We start from the raw sequence: 18,085 nt of genomic DNA on the forward strand, positions 1-18,085 counted from the left end.
TAAAACTCATCCAAGATGATTACAAACAAAAATAGATTTAAAATAGCTTGAAAGACTTTATGACAAATAATGTGCCCTCATCTGTATAGAAAACAGTCATTAAAAGTCAAGGAATCACATGCAAGAAAGTCATAGTATTGTGGAATTGTGGAAGCCCAAAACCAACTCTTCTTCCAGAAGCCAAAATATTTGGCTTTGCAGTCTCTGCTTTGAAACCTGTTGTCAACCCACAACTACTCAATGAAACCATGACTTAAGTCATACCGACCTGCCTATCAGCCTCACGAGAGGATAAGTTAATGCACAGCAAATCTGAAAGCATTTTCCTTTAGCCACCCGTTGCTAATACAATACAGGAATTTCCACTGTGGAGTTTCCTCTAAAGCCCAAAACACCTTCACTTCCTCTGCCTAAGTCAAACTCTGTACCTCACTTAGGACCAGTTTCCAAAGCACGCTGGACTAAAAAGAAATATCTATTCCCATTTATTCCAAACTTTCAGAAAGAAGTAACCAAAGTAAACTAAAGTCTTAACAAACAAATTTTAATCGAGTTGGCATTCCACAGAGGTCTGAAATTCAGTATTATCTAATATTTTAAAGCGAGTTTATTGCCCCAGTGCTTATAATGAGCATCTCCATTCTTATTGGTGCACTGGGCATTTCAGCAGGATTTGACCTGGTCGCAATGGGGCAGAAAATAAGGTTGTTCAGAACTAGACACGTGGTAGGAACAAAAACAACAAAGCAACAGTTGGTGAGGGTGTTGGAAGGCTTAGCAGGAAAAGCCATTTCTTAAAAGCCACAGGGGAGGTGACAGTACTGGGGGTGAAAATAAAAAAGAGCCAGTGTGCTGTTCACAAGGGCAGCAGTGATGCCACAGAGATGTCAGAAGGTAGCGACTAGGAAGCGAGGTGGGAGTCAGCGACTAGGAACCGAGGTGGGAGTCAACAATAATACAAGATAAAAATTGACATGTCATGAGGAAAATTTGTTAATAGGTTACCCCACTCAGAAAAATAAAAGCAATGTTATGAATGGGCAACAAAAGAGTTTAATTAAATTGTAGGTGTTTGGCTCCAGTTGTTTCTTAGAACGCTACAAAACACTATGCAAAAAACAAAGCTTTATTTTCCTCACCTGTATCTGTGCAAACAAATATGCTGCTACAACGGCATGGAAAATTTATACCAAGATGGTTCTCTTTCTTCTTTAATAACCTGTAAATTTTCTTTAATAGACTGTGAATTTCTGTTGTATAAATTGTTTGTATGCATGAAAAAACAGGTAGGTAGGTGCACGGGAAACCAATCGCAGATAGAGAAGGAAGCAGGACAGCTTAATAAAATTAACATACTATTACTTGGCTCTTCTCGTGTCCACTCATGCTCGTCAACGCACCCTGTAATGATACCGACCAGATACTATCCCCGTGCTGCACGTAGGGTGAGTAACACAGAAAGGGCTAAACAGGCTGCCTGTAGCTACAGAGAAAATGCCAGAGGCTGAATTTAAAGGCAGGACTTCTCTGGCTCCTTGCCCAGCTCTTAAAAACCTGGACTGTCTTGCCATCGACACACACGTTTCCCTGCAAAACTGCCTAAACTGAAAGCTCCTGGGTTTTGCTGCATTAGCAAGTTCATCTCCTCAACGTGTCACTTGTGGCCTGAACCCTCTTAATTAAGATTCAAGAGGGCCAAAGCGGCTGCTGCTCGGGGTCACTGGGCAGCCCCGCGTCAACTCCCGGTGCTTTGAAGAGGAACCTTTAGTCAGGAGATCTGCTCATTAGGGAGTTTGCGGGGTCTGTGTGTACTGCCTGACCACGGGTCACGGCTTTTCGTGACCTTTCTCTGCACCAGGGCAAGAGAACTTCAGAGGCAAACTGGCTGATGGGTTCTGCCATTTTGGGGGGGAGGGCATGGGGGTGTATTTTGTATCAGACCTAGGTGTTTACACCCTGCAGGGAGAATTTCTGTCCCTGTCAATTACTTCAGTAAACACTCTTAATGGTGTTTCAACTGGTTACGACCTGATATTTTTCAGGCACATACACAGGAAAAACAGCTCCCTGTGTGTTTCCACAGCAGGGAGGGTAAATACTGAATGTATGTGTCAAAATAAATATGATTATTACCCTCGCCGTTCTGAAAGAAATTACTCAAAAGTGAGATCAATAGGAATTTGTTACAAATGCATGATAAGATGATTTTAAAATCAGGATAAGGATTTCTAGAGAGCTAAAGCAGTGAAAAACAAATATATAATGAGAAATATTAAATTATCTTTGTTATGTGGGAGGAAGGTTTGACATTAAGGATGTTCTCTAAATATTTATCGGCTGTGTAGTGACTAACATTAAATATCAAAATGACAGCTAAAGTCTTATATTAGCACAACAGCAAGCAGAGGCAGCGGTATGATTGTGTCATACAATGTATGAGGACGTATGAGGATATTTAGAGGCTGACTGAGGTGGCAGCACAGCTTCAATGAGTGTACTCAGCAAGACATTTTGGCATTCAAAAATTACATATTTTAATTAATAACAAAATTGTTATTAATTTGTCCCAGGCCAGGACAAAACAGGGCTTGCCCGCTCCCCTTAAACACGGCATCTCTGAGGCCAGTGTGGCTGTGAGATGGCTCTGCTTTAGCTTCCAACCACTTAGCTGTTTCAAAGGTAATATTGTACCTACTTTGCTTACCAAATGACAACGCTCCGCTTAGTGACCTTACGTGCCGAGGATTAAGCAAAGTGAATATAGTCTCCTGTGGCAATAGCAGAAATCAGCTTCCCTTCTCCTTTCTCACGTTCTACATGTAACCAATAATCAGTCTAACAGCATACAACAATTTAGAACAGTATTTTACAGAAACTTGATTAAAATGACACAAGTTGGGAGGCGGGGGAAGAGGAGAGCAAAATGAATTTGCAATTGCCAGAGGAAAACGCATTAACCTTGGTGGGCTTTTTAGGAAGTTGCTTTTTAATGCATCCAGACACTTCTTTTGACATCCGGTGCATCCAGCAGCAATTTTTCCCTGGTCACTCCAACTGACAACTACCTGGAGAGAGCAAGAGCTCCCATCCAGGGCACGCACTGAATTTCTGTCTGAAAAAATAAACAAGTGAGAAGAGGCAAGAAAGGAAAGAAGATAAGGAGAGAGGACTATAATGAGGAAACTTGCTAGACAAACACCTCATCTTAATATGAAGGTAAGGCATGCCTGGGGCTTGCAGCCAGACAAGGAACCTGAGAAATGCTCCAATGTTGAGTAATCCAGACTGTTGGGGTTTTTTTTTAATTGAACAGCAAATCTTCAGCTGAAGCTTTGCAGTGACATTCACCATATTAACACCTGAACACTTAAAAAAAAAAAATGTATTTCAATTTTCTTCCATAACTCTTCATTAGTCAAAGATTGCATTAAATAAAACAACACTTTCAGTTGCTGAAACTAGTCAGTGACAAAAGTGGTGTGTGGGGAGGGATGCAGCAGGAAGGAGAAGAGCGCGGCACCTGTAAAGAGATTAAGATGGAGTCAGAAGATCTCTCCTGCCAGTTTGCCCAGTGCTTTGGGAAGCACAACCTCTTGCCGCTCTCCGAGCCATCTTTGCAACCTTGGCTCTGGACTGGAGTGCAAATTCAGGTGAGATGCCCAAGCCGGTGGGGAGGGCAGGAGATTGCTGCCTGAAGGGGAAAGGGCCACCTTCTGAGGGAGAAAGGCAAAGCAGGAGGAAAGGGTGAAGAGCGTGAAGGTGGCAGTGCAAGAGCTGGACAAGTTGCTGTCACCAGGAGGAGTGCAAGGCTGCCCTCAGGAAAAGCAGCAGCCATGCCTGACTGTCCTCATCCCTCCCCATTTCTCCCACAAAAGAATGGGGGAAGGGAGAAGACGAATATTTCTTACACAGAAAATATCATGTGACAAAGAAGAAAGAAACTACTTTGCAGAGTATCCTTTTTTTTTTTTTTTTTTCACACTTCTTCACTGTTTTTCTTGGCCAACAGCTTGTTTTTGTATGTGTTCGCTCCACCAAACTGCTTCGCTCTTTTTGAAGTGTATTGGAGGGTCTCGCTCTTCAGAGAAGTTAGATCAGAACAAGGGCCAGTGCTACGCGCTTCGCAAGAAGAGGAGGCTTTTCCCCTCAGATCATTGCCTGGTTCCTTTCTTTCATCCTTTTTAAACCACACATTTCTCTCTGCCTCGTTTTCCCTTTCCAAAAGGTAGCTGCTGCCTCTAGTCACTGTGAAGCAACAGCGATGGGTTATGCTGCAGACTGCTACAGGGGCAGCTTTGGAACCCAGATAAACTGACACACTGACGCTTTGTCGTGTTCTCAGTGCACATGGGAAACAGCTTTCTAGAAGGTTTTTCTGGTCTCAATAAAAAAAAAAAAAAAAAAAAATCAGAACAGCCTAGCTAAATTATGTGGTTATCTTATTTAGGTTAAATAGGTTTCAGTTTCAGCCAAAACTGACAAATTGTGGAGTTTTCCTTTTTTTTTTTTTCCAGTGCTCTAAACTTTAAATTTTGCTTTGCAGGAAATGAAACATACTTCAAACATTCAGAAATAATGAGATAATTACCTTTATTATTCATAAACCATATTGAAAGTAATTAGTGAAAGTCACGGAAGATGTATGGAAGGCTGATATACAAAAAGATTGTATCCCTGGCTCCTGAGGGAGATAGATACACATAGATAGAATCCCCCTGAAAACCGAGGAAGATACTAGGGAAAATAATTCTTCCTGATCTTATACACTCCCCCCTCCCCCCATCTTTTTGTGGCCAGTGCTGGAGTCAGGATACCGAGCTAGGAGGATCTCTCCTCTGCCCTGCAACTGCTCTTATCTTAGTAAAACACAGCAAATATCTCATAAGGTCTGACAGTACCACGACTCACATGGGCTCTAGTTAACGATTAACTAAACCCTGGCTCTTACTGGCCAAGTCTGGTTTGATACATTATTTGCACTACACCCAGGTTGTCCCGTATGTGTTCCAGTTACTGGTACAACAAAAAAGCTTTATACAAAGCATCATAAAGTGGGAAGGGACGTCAATCACAGCAGCAGTGAGACCAGTCACGCGGTCCCTTTGCACGCACTGGGAAGCCTGGAACAATACGTGAGGCTGAAACCCTCTGTTTACTCAACTGGAATGTAACGAGCCAGGCCCTGCATCACGTTACAGAGGGTCACCGCTCCACCGGGGAGCCTCGCGTACACACAGCCTTGCCGTTTCAAACAAGCTGAAAGTCTGGTTTGCCTGCCATTCTGCTGCCTTCTGTAAATAAATGCCGTATGACCTGGCCATCTCAAGCTTCCAACTTACTTGTCATAAAATAGTCATTTATATCTGCCGTGAATGCTCTTACGCCCCATACACAACTGTCATGCATGTGTCCTACGTGTATGTATGATTACACACCTTTTCTGGCTGGTAGAGACTTAGCAATGTGATGAAACGATTGAAAATAGTGAGTTTTCTCCTCCTTCTAAAGTAGCAGCTTTTAATGCAAACACCTAGGCTTCACCTACGAATGCAACTTAGTAGGAGAAAACAAATAAAACAAGCTAGAGTCCCCTCCCTGCCTTCTGCTTCCTCTATACTCCTTTCCAGCAGCAGCTGAAAGGGGTGTAACCTTTCATGTTCCTCTGACTTGCTGTAAAAAATCCCCACCTCTGTCATAGTAAAGTAACTTGCAAGTGCAAGGTCCTGCACCTGGGGAGGAAGAATGCTAGGCACCAGTATAGGTTAGGGGCTGACCTGCTGGGAAGTAGCTCTGAGGAGAAGGATCTGGGGGTCCTGGTAGACAGTAAATTATCCATGGCCCAGCAATGTGCCCTTGTTGCCAAAAAGGCCAATGGAATCCTGGGCTGCATAGGGAAGAGTGTGGCCAGTAGGTCAAAGGAGGTCATTCTCCCCCTCTACTCTGACTGGTGAGGCCACAACTGGAATACTGTGTCCAGTTCTGGGCTCCCCAGTTCAAGAGGGACAGGGAACTGCTGGAGCGAGTCCAGCCAAGGGCAACTAAGATGATTAAGGGACTGGAGCATCTCCCTTATGAGGAAAGGCTGAGAGAGCTGAGACTCTTTAGCCTGGAGAAGAGAAGGCTGAGGGGAGACCTTATTATGGCGTACAAGTATCTAAAGGGTGGGTTGAAGGAGGATGGAGCCAGGCTCTTTTCAATGGTTCCCAGTGACAGGACGAGGGGCAATGGACACAAGTTGGAACACAGGAAGTTCCGTTCAAATACACGGAAACAGTTCTTTACGGTTCAGGTGACAGAGCACTGGCACAGGCTGCCCAGGGAGGTTGTGGAGTCCCCTTCTCTGGAGATTTTCAAGACCCGCCTGGATGCAGTCCTGAGCAATGTGCTCTGGGCAATCCTGCTTTAGCAGGGGAGTTGGACTAGATGATCTCTAGAGGTCCCTTCCAACTCTGAAAATTCCGTGATTCGTGATTCCGTAACTGAAGTTACACACTTTGCAGAATTATCAAAAAGCTCAGATCAAAAAAAAGTGTAAATAATAAAAGCACAGAGGAAAGACGCTTGTAAACTTGCACAGGAAATTAGAAAAAAATATTTCTTTTGTGTAAAAATCTTTTTTAAAAAAGAGAAAAGGAACAGCTTTTCTAATGAGAAACCTACCCTTAGACTTTATTAGACTGTCACTGAACCCTTAGCCCTGTGCAAATATAGAGGTGCATGGTTTCCCGTGTTTCTCACAAGAAATGAGAGAAAAAAAAGGTCAGAACTTAAAGTCCCTTCTGTGCAGCAAAGCACCAACTTTGCCATTGTATTAGGGTTTAATGGAAAACTAGAAATGACTGGATTCAATTTTTTATGCCATGTCTCAGTTTCTATTGGCTGTACTGTTACACCAGGACATCTGCTTTTCCATCTGAAGGTGTCCTGCTATACTGGATCATGGTCTGCTTTGGTACAGCACCCTAAAAGGTTCATATCACATTGTGCCATAGCTCTACAGGGGAACTATGGTAAGACAGGTATGAGATACCTTTAAAAATACATGCTATAAGTGTGTTAAATAACAACAGTCAAGGGCAAATTTCATTTTAAGAGCTCTTATTTCAAATTAAGCTGTCATGCATGCTTTCGGGTTCCAGCAGAAACTTTAATTCCATGCCCAGCTTTGCCTTGACCTCAAAAAGTTATTGACAATACGAGCAAGAATCTATGTCCAATGCTGGCTTTTCTGACCCTATGCCTCAAGGGCTTGTCCTGCATGCATCACGCAAGCTCACGTAGATAAATATTTTTGCCTCATATGTGCACACAGACATTAGATATTCCTGAAAATAAAATAATATGCATATATGTGTAGCCTCTACAACAAGCATTTGCCTGCACATAGGTGCACACACGCAACTGCATGTCAGCTTATTTGACATCAGTATTCAAACATACTTCTATCCGTAACAACAAGTTGATGCTCTGATATTTTTATCCTTATGACCACCCCGACGTTTTTAACAGCACCAGCAAGAGTCACTTTGACACTGCAGCCATACTGCCTGCTCCTGCCCTACATCCCAACGGCTCCACCCTCCCCCTCCAATGGATGATACATTCTAAACTTCAGTCTTCATGCAGTCAGACTAGACTCCGGGTATAGAGATGTATGCGGTTTGCCTTAAAAGCATCCATGTTACTTTCAGTGGCAGAGTGAAGAAAGATAATGAAATCCAGGCTAATAGTCTAGGCTGATTTAATCTCAGCTGCTGCTCGCTGCTGAAAGTAGGCAGACCCAGCCTGTCTCGGATCTCTGTAGAGCCAACAGACATTAGGGCAATTCACTTTTTTTTTTTTTTTTAATTAAACCTTTAATTCCTCTTGGCTTTACTGTTTTTAAGTCATTCGGAAGGCACTGATCCTTTCTGAACACAGTTCCTATTCTTCTTCACATCTGGGCAGCACAGTGGGGTCACACCTGCGTTCAGCATCCAGCTGACAAGACAGACTAACCTCTCACACAACTTCCACTTATCCCTGGTTGGAGCCCCAAGCCGAGCAACCAAATCTACTACAACTCCTGAAATTATAAATGCTACCAAAGTTTACTGACTTCTCCAAAATGTTTTAACATGTCCAGGGTTGTTCATGGTCTGAAGGGAGTGGTACAGAGAGCAAACCCTGATGACAAGGCTCTGGTCCTTCAGAAGATGCTGACAGGTACAGCCAGTAGGAGGGCAGCTTTGAAGGTTGGACTATTTGAATGAGAGATCAAACTATATCAGCAAGTTAATGATCTTAGGAAAGAGATCTGGCAGGCCATTTAGGAATGTCAATAGAATGTCCAAGAAAACAAACATTATTTTAGTTGATTTCATTAATCTTGGCCCAAATTTTGCTTCTGAAGAGCCAGCACAATTCAGAATGGCAAGTACTTTATCCATATGACAGCATAATAGGAAAATTGCCACTCGGGCTTAGAAAATGAGCCTTTTCCATTTTCTGGCATTCATTTATCTGGAGGAAATCATGCAATATCTGAAATTACGCAGGCCTTATCTTGAAAAAAAAACCTTATTGAATCATAGAAGCTGTCAATACAGTTTTAACCTTTGAAGAAACACTTTCTTTCAAAAGGAGTCACATCGCCTTTTGCAAAGATAATTCTTTTAGTGACCTATAAAAATATTCCAAAAAGTTGTCTCTTATTACAGTATCTAATGTCCTCTAAAATGATCTCACCCCTTCCTATAGAAACTCGTTAGTTCAAAGAATAGCATATCAACTAAGTGCTGCGACAGCAAACAATTTTTAATAAAATGTTAGTTATCTACTTTTAGCAAATAAAAAAATGATGAGATATTCTTATATGATATTATAATAGCAGATGATTTCTTTGAACAGTTCTAGCCTGTAGATACTGGACTTTGCATTCTTGCAATATATAATATTTCTAACTTTTACCTTTAATTAAGTTAGCCAAAGAAGAAACCAATGACTATACAGAAAAAGTAATTCAAAACCAGAAAATGCAGAAGATGTTTAGACCAGCCAATATATGCTTAAGATTGCCCTGAATGAAGATGAGAACAGTCTATCGCGCCTATTCTCCTGCTAATAAAGTTTTGCTTCTCATTAATTACTTGCCCAGTCTAATCCAAGCTCTGCAAGCTACTTCTCTTGGAGCTATCTGTAATCTTCAGAAATTACGGTTGGGAATTACTTGCAGATATTCATCCTTGGCTGGGCTTTTTTTTTTTCTTTCTTTGCTCAGTTTTAGCCTATTATTCCTATTTAAGCTTCTCCCTCTACTCTTTGAAGTTACTCTTGCAAAGTATGAATATAACTACAGCTGCATAGACAGTAATCTTTCACACAGATTTGAGCAGGCAAAAAGTCATTCAAACCAGTGAGAACTTCTCACATTCTCACATACTATAATAATCAGTGCAAGTTGCCTCACAATACTAGAGCTGATTGACTTATTCATCGTGAATAAGATACCTGATGAAGAAAGCCCAGGTTTTGTTCACAAACTATTTGCAAATTGGTCATGATTACTATAGATCTATCACTGAGTTCTTTGACAAGTTCAAATACAGATTTCAACTTACTGGTCAGTCAGAAAACTATTCACTATTGCTTATTTTTCATTTAAAGTTGTGATTGGTGACCTGTATTATACATCACTTATGCACTAAAAGAAACAACAAGATAGGGAATGCTAGTCAACGGAAAACATTCCTCAGGTACAAATTTGTTAATGAAAACTCAGGTGAAAACATGAAACTTCTGTATTGAGTTTGCATGCCAAAGTTTTAGTATCAGAGGGGCTGCAGGGGTGGCTTCTGTGAGAAGCTGCTAGAAGCTTCCCCCATGTCCAACAGAGCCGATGCCAGCTGGCTCCAAGAGGGACCCGCCACTGGCCAAGGCTGAGCCCATCAGTGATGGTGGTAGCATCTCTGGGATAACATACATGCCAGCTGGCTCCAAGAGGGACCCGCCACTGGCCAAGGCTGAGCCCATCAGTGATGGTGGTAGCATCTCTGGGATAACATACTTAAGAAGAGAAAAAAAAACAACTGCACAGCAGCAATTGCTGCTGGAGAGAGGAATGAGAATATGTGAGAGCAACCACTCTGCAGACACCGAGGTCAGTGAAGAAGGAGGGTGAAGGGGTGCTCCAGGAGCTGAAGCAGAGGTTCTGTTCCAGCCTGTGGTGAAGACCATGGTGAGGCAGGTTGTATCCCTGCAGCCCACGGAGGTTAATGGTGGAGCAGATAGCCACCTGCAGCCCATGGGGGACCCCACACTGGAGCAGGCAGATATGACCGAAGGAGGCTATAACCCTGTGGAAAGCCCACGCTGGAGCAGGTTCCTGGCAGAACCTGTGGAGAGAGGAGCCCATGCTGGAGCAGGGTTGCTGGCAGGACTTGTGACCCCAGGGGAGACGCGCACTGGAGCAGTCTGTTCCTAAAGGACTGCACCCTGTGGAAGGGACCCACGCTGGAGCAGTTTGTGAAGAACTGCAGCCTGTGGAAGGACTCATGTTGGAGAAGTTCATGGAGGACTGTCTCCTGTGGGAGGGACCCCACGCTGGAGCAGGGGAAGAGTGTGAGGAGTCCTCCCCCTGAGAAGGAAGGAGCAGCAGAGACAATGTGTGATGAACTGACCACAACTCCTATTCCCATCCCCCTGCGCCATTTGGGGGGAGCAGGTAGAGAATTCGGGAGTGAAGTTGAGCCCAGGAAGAAGAGAGGGGTGGGGGGAAGGTGTTTCAAGATTTGGTTTTTATGTCTCATTATCCTACTCTGATTTGATGGGTAATAAATTAAACTAATTTCTCCAAATCAAGTCTGGTTTGCTCATGACAGTAATTGCTGAGTGATCTCCCTGTCCTTATCTCAACCCACAAGCCTTTCACTATATTTTCTTCCCCTCATCCAGCTGAGAAGAGTGATAGAGCAGCTTTGGTGGGCACCTGGCATCCAGCCAGGGTCCGCCCACCACAACTTCTCGTGAGTCAACCACTGGTGACCCAAACACTCAGAGCAAATGAGGACACGCAACCAGCAGCAAACTGCACTCAGTCAGTCTGTTGATGAAACATTCTCCAGACCCTCTTTTTACTAATGCTGCAGAAATGTAAAGGACTTTCTAAACTGTTCACACCCTTTATTTTAATGTAAAACAATACAAAGTTATTTTTTTATGACGGTGAGGAAAATGATGAAAAGGGTACATTTTAATACATAAAAAAAATAGGTATTAATGTACAGCATAAGAGTTTACAGGGAAAACATTTGAATCAAATGGATGCAGTTCATTATGCACACATTCATCACAAAAAACCAATACTTTGAAATGAGGTTGATCATTTGGAAGAACACCATCAATGAGAAAAGAATAATTTCCATGAGCAATTACATGAGTTAGAAGTTGTCTTGATAAACTTGAGGGTTTACCCTACGATCAGAACTATGACTATACAGCACATTCAATCCGTTGTTAGCTTTAAAATCGAGCTAGCACTGATATGGCAGTGAACTAACTGCTCGTGAGCTCTGCGCACCACAAGGGACTTTCTGCAGTTAATGAGGCAGGCAGTTTATAACCCTCCCTGTTCCTCCACACGTGGGGATACCAGCTTGTGCTATCACTCGATTCCAACTGCAGGAGTCAATGCATCTGCCTGCATTTTTATGGGGTTTATACCAGTGAAATTTCTTTTCCTCTATTTTTATTTTCCTATAACAAGTCAAAACAGAGATTAAGCCCTTGCTCAGGAAGTTGGGGATTATACAAAGTGTAATGCCAATGGGAAAATATTTTCACAGTCTCTGTCAATTTTAAATCTTCTGTATTTTTGCAAGGGTAAACTTTTAGTTTGCAATGATGGCCGAGCAGTTTCTCAGTCCTCATTCTACAGTCTTTTGCAGGAAGATTCAGTATCATGCTGACGAAATGGAAAGAAAACATTGAGCAGTTATTCACCTATCATCACATCTGCTATTCAGAAAGTCTGTCCTTCTGCCTCTCACTCCCCCTTAACTACAGCTCTTCCTATGCAGATATATCTGCCACACAACACCAAAGATATATCAACAACTACATCTAAAGTGCTTGTAGGCACCAGGTTAAACAGGAAGCGCCCCCTCAAAGTTATGACTGAGTTGTCAATATGAGAAACAGAATATTACACTCTAATTGTCCTCCACGACAGCCATATATATTAAATACTTCTGCTGTTATCTTTTTTGCCAACTGAAAAGGTGTGTACAATGCATCAATCTGCAGGTTTTGAACACCATAAATTGCCATCACTGCAAAGTGAACGATAGTGAAAGACACACTTCTCAGAGACAGCATATACCAGTTCAGCTATCCACTTGATTCACTCATACCTACAAGACAAACAAGTATCTGAAAGCACCACCATACTGGTAGGCAGATTAAGACATTTCTATAGCTATATCATTTCAAAAACAGGCTTGTGACTTTGAGGACTCTCTTCAGAAAAGCTAGAACTTGGGTCTTCTTGAGTAACAGACAAAATACGGTACAAAGGTTCATGAACTAATCTCAGGAACTGTCCATCTGAAATTTAGACCTTGAACTACTGTTTTTTACTGAACTAAACATGAGCCACAAGCTATTGATGAGTCAATTAAGACCTAACTAACTGCTTTAAACATTTTTAAAGTATATCTGAACAGAAGCTCAGGTCATTTCATCTCCTTACCTTACACAAGCCTGTGTTCAAAGCATTCAGCCAGTGAGTCCTAGGAAATTGGAAAGTGTTTGGGGAAACGAGGGGTTCACTGAAAGGGAATTGCTTACCTTGAAAGTGGCTGATGCTCTGCTTGTCTGTGTCCTCCTCCATTCCTGTGCTGCTTTCCTTAGGACTGCTTATTCCCTCCATTCTGTGGTTCTCTTTCTCCATTTCTCTAAAATTTGTCCTTCTGGATTTTACTCTGTCCACTCCTTTTTCTTTGACCTTCCTCCCTCACCATGAATCCTTTTCTTCAGCTCTCTGCCCAAATCCCCATATTTTGTTCCTCCTGTAAAACTAGGCTGCTGCCCACATCCACCAGTGCTTGGCATACATTTTGCAGTTGCTGGCTACCGTGCACACATGCAGCCAGCCACCGCAGTTGGCCCTGCAGGAGCCAAGCTACAGTCAAGCCAGGGACAACTGACTTCTTGCTGACTATTGACATCTAAGGCACCACAAGCTCCCTGCTCCACCACCCTTTTGAGCTCAAAAGCATCACAGCTGAGTCTGAGAAACATTGACCCACCTCCAGCTGTGGCCAATACCAGATGCTTCAGAGAAACAAGACACCCTGTATGGGTAAGTACACCAGAATTTGCTGTGATCAGATGTACAAAACCTACAACTAAAAGCAGATTAAATGACCTTTCTGAAAACAAGGTCCAAAAGATCATTCTGCTTTGAAATATATTTTAGCAATATCAGGTTTGGAAAGAGCTCCCTCCTCATGGAAGATATAAAAAAGCTTCACAACACTACTATTCATGGATATATCTGGGAAGACACGGATTTTGTTCATTTTGTTCAGTGATGACTTACAGCAGTGAATCCCACCTGGATTTTCATTTTGAGCTACAAATTTATCTTACCTGCAGCATCAATTACTGGGTATGCTTCTACTACACTATTTCTACCACACTGTTTCTTTCCTTTCTAAACTAAAAGAAGGGGAGAGCATCTCTTACTTGTTTACGATGTCTAAAACACAAGAAGAAAACACAGTCTTCTCTCATAAAGCTTATCACCTACCTCTTATCAGCTCCTTACCTTCTCACATTCCTATTTCTTCATAAAAATTAGGCTACCAGAGACAAACACAATATGACTAGCAATGAAAAATAATGCATTACTATCACTTGCATTCTCTGTACTATGCTTTTCACAAACCCATGTTTTATATTATATTTTTGATCTGATTTGTCCTCAGAGACACCCAGGAAAAACAATTGATAACATTCTGTCATGCTGAAAATCAATCTTTTAGTCTTCATTTGTTTTTAACTTGCTGTCCATGGCACTTCAGGTAAGTAGATGTTTAACAGCTTTATGAGACACTGTGTCAAAGGCCTTTGAATGTCCAAACAAATCCTTTATATTAAACTCCAGGGCTCAAAAGGAGTTAAATCTCCTTTGCTTTTTAAAAAGTGAAGGTACTTCTTTATGAATCTAATTTTCATAAGAATATTTCAGATAATACTTCACATAATATTTTAAAATTACCAAAAAATTGTCTTTTCAACTCCGTTCCCATATATTAAACTCCTAAAGGTAACTGGGTGATATCCGTATGAACTGATACTGATAGAGTACTACACTTGTACGTTTTTCATTATTAATATTTCTAACATACTGTTGACTACTCACACACCATCACTGTCAGAGAAATATTCTTTGCTTCCTCATCTAAAATAACAGAAGACAACATTCCTAATATTTTCCAGAAAAAAAGTTATTATTTCTGTACGGAACACCAATTATCAACTCTGCCAGGTGCCACATATCAGAAAAAGGAAGAATTAGTAGTTTAGTCATAGCCGAACTCTTGTATCATCAGTGACTCTCTGCATTGCTACTTCTAGTCTTGGTTTTCAGCAATATTGTAGATTTTACAGCAAAATTCTTTGTTTTCCTATCTATCTCAGACTGATGCACCCTTATTAAATGTTAAAATTAATAGAACAGTGTCTTCTGACAAAAGTTCTGTATGTCAGCCTTATTTCTTTAGTTGGGACAACTAACAGAGACTGATGAGATTTGGTGTCCTTGTATCTCAGCCTCTCTCCTGCATTTCCAGAAAGACACACCATGGCTTTCTGTTTCAAAGAGCTGAGGGTTTTTTTTCTCCCCTTATTTATGTTCCTGTCTCTGAGACAAATGAACAAATGAGTCACAAAAACTAATTCGTTAAATGAAATGAATAGACAAATGGAAAAGAAAAGCCATCCATAAATAAGAAACCACCGATCAACACCATGATCATTTAAACTTTGGCAGTCCCTCTGAGATGTATTTGTAGCCAGAAGGAAAGATGGAACAAAATAAAAAATTAACTAGTCTCTGTTGCTGGCAGAAAACAGTGAAATTAAATTGCAGGGTGTGTTAGCACTGAAAATCAAGTCGCACTGACAAAACAACCACTGTCTTTTTGTGATAGTACAGTGATTGTAGTGACAAATACTCTGGCAAAAACTTTCCAAATTCTGCACTCAAGTTTTTAGTCCCTGCTTTCAGTCAATATTGGGTCTGCAAGTACTTTCATATCCAGAATCTAACTAAATAAAGCATTTAAAAGTTTTTGAAATCAAGTAACCAAATAACCTCACAAACTTAATTAGCTTTCTTGAACTTGGAGTATTAGAAGAAAAAACAGAATTAATCTTAAATGGTATCAATAATCTGGTGGGTTTGTCTGCACTTGAACTGTCAGTAATTTTCTTTCAATACAAGACCAGCTCTCAAGCATCACAATGGCCTTGTTTCTGGCCATCACCATTCCTTGACGTTTTGCATCTACCTACCTGCTGCACACCTTCCCTTGGTGACCCATCATCAACTACAAGCACCCAAAGAAGAAGCCTCAGCACTCCCTACATTATCTGACGCTGCTAAAATTCAACACAACACTGCCTGTCACTCTTACTGCATCTGCAGGCTGCATCACTGGGGCTTCGCTCCTACCAGACAAGCACTGAGTAACACAGTGACAACAGACATGTGAGCCCTTCTGTCTCATCCACTCCTCTGGGAGACATCTGTATGTGTTGTGCAGTACCTCTCCAAGCAAGGGAAAATATCATCTTTCAAAGTAATTTTTCTAACCTGTCCTCCCAATTGAGGCTGTAGATGCGCCTTCCCTGGAAACATTCAAGGTCAGGTTGGACAGGGCTCTGAGCAACCTGATCTAATTGAAGATGTCCCTGCTCATTGCAGGGGGGTTGGTCTAGATGACCTTTAAAGGTCCCTTCCAACCCATACCATTCTATGGTTCTATGATTCTAAATACCATGCACTGGAATTTATCCCTTAAACTCCCAGGGTTTCAGTAAATCAAATCAGTATTTCCACTGGATTCCTGACTCTTGCATCTTGCCATGCTTCTCCCTTGCTTTCCTGTTCTACCAGCAGACCATGCTCTCAGATGCTCCAGAATTCCCTGAGCTTCCTGTCCAGAAGCTACATCAACACTGAATCCCCTAATCAAGATAAACACATATATCCTTTTTTAATCCAAATCACTGCTTAAAATCCATCTTTGCTGTTTTGCCTATAAAAAGAAGAGTCAGATAATTAATGATAGCTTAAGGCACAAATGAGGCCATCTACCAACTTATGACAACAGTTAAACAGTGCAAATGTGTATCATCTCAAAACAGATTTATTTTATTGTCTCCTTTGTCTCTCTTTTCAGGTCACATCTTTCCTTAAATTGTGTATGTTTATACAGCACTTAGCACAGTGGGGGTCCCAATCTTGACTGGGACCTCTGGGCAAAAAACATTACAAGCATTAAGTAATAATGTTACACATGCTTAATGCTGATGCAGATAATGAGGTCTTTAGAAGAACAGGAAATTTCATTACATAACATGACAAATGTGATCAGCCGAAACTGTGCTCCCATTCCTTGCAGACATCGTAGAATTAACTGTGTTTTTAAAAGCTATGCTCATTAAATCAAAGGGTTGAAATCCTAAATACTGGACTGTATCTGTAGGCACACAAATATGTGAGCACGGATCACTCATATTATCACTCTTGCCTTCCTAATGTTTGCTCTCCTTGTAAGCCATTGTTGTAACAATCACAAAAAAGCTATGTTAATCCAAAGAGAGAGGCATGAGCTACATGGCCAGGAAGAGGACACATAGTCCAAGAGACAGTTTCCTTATTAAAATATGATTCCTGCTACAAAGATGTTCAAAAGCACTCATGGTACCAGAAATCACGTGGAGGACTGAGATTCAGGATGAGTCTCACCACTAGTACCCCGCTAGCCACCATGGCCATTTGCTGTGCTCACATCCTCACTGAGGTGGTCATGCCCCAGCGCTGGAGGGACATCCCCCCAGGGGCTCAGGCACCTCTGTCCAGGACCAGCTTCCTGCTCTGAACGATCCCTGTCGCACTCGATCACTGTCTCACTCTTCACTTTCTTGGAAGGAGAAAAAGGAGTAACAGTGCTAAGGCAGCAGGGTTCTGTGCCGTATATCACAATCCAGGTCAGCCTGTGTACTAGTCACCAGTAAAGTGTGAAGCAAAAGTGGGAGCAGGACCTACACTTACTCCTCCCCCCTCCCTCAGCACCCTTGGCACTAGGGTGAAGCCTGCTCCTTCTGCTTGCTCTCTCTTGCATCATGGATCTTGCAAACGTGGCTGCACAAATCCAGACACAAATGCCAGCCAAGTCGGGCCTCATTTTGCACTCAAAGAGAAGAGAGAGAAACCTCTAAGAGCAACTCAGCCTTTGGGGAACTCTGCCATGACCATCTCACCCCACTGCTCATGGCATGCTCCTAGGAGATGTCTGAACACTGCCAGGCTGAGGAAGGAATTGACCTGTATCTCCCACTTCAGGGATAAAAGGGTTTATGTAGAAGAGCACCACCACTCTTTCTTCTTAGCTGCTACTTTTTTAAATGAAACATCCACGGCTTCTGCACTTCATCCTGCACTCGCTCCTGTCAGTGACTCGTCCACGGGCACTCAGGTGAGTTGAGAACAAATTTCGAGCAGCCCTACCAAGGCCATCTGAACAGCACAGACCACACATTCACTGTGCTCGTGAATCCTGAATGCTGACACATGAGATTGTTATGGCAGAGATGGTTTTAATCATGTGCATGTCCTTCACCACTCTTCAATTTCTAGCTGACGCCCACTCTCTTTCTACCACTGATTAGTGTACCTGTATGTATTGCAAAACCATGAGAAAGTATGAGTTACTACATAAAACCTCACTGAATATTTCAGGCATTGTTTTTCTTTGGGTAGCTTAGTTTTACTCTATTTCATTTGAAAGCGCAGAGACATAGGTTTTGTCTTTGA

The sequence above is a fragment of the Vanellus vanellus genome (genome assembly GCF_965231255.1).
Source record: "Vanellus vanellus genome assembly, chromosome: 3".
Taxonomy (NCBI): Eukaryota; Metazoa; Chordata; class Aves; order Charadriiformes; family Charadriidae; genus Vanellus; species Vanellus vanellus.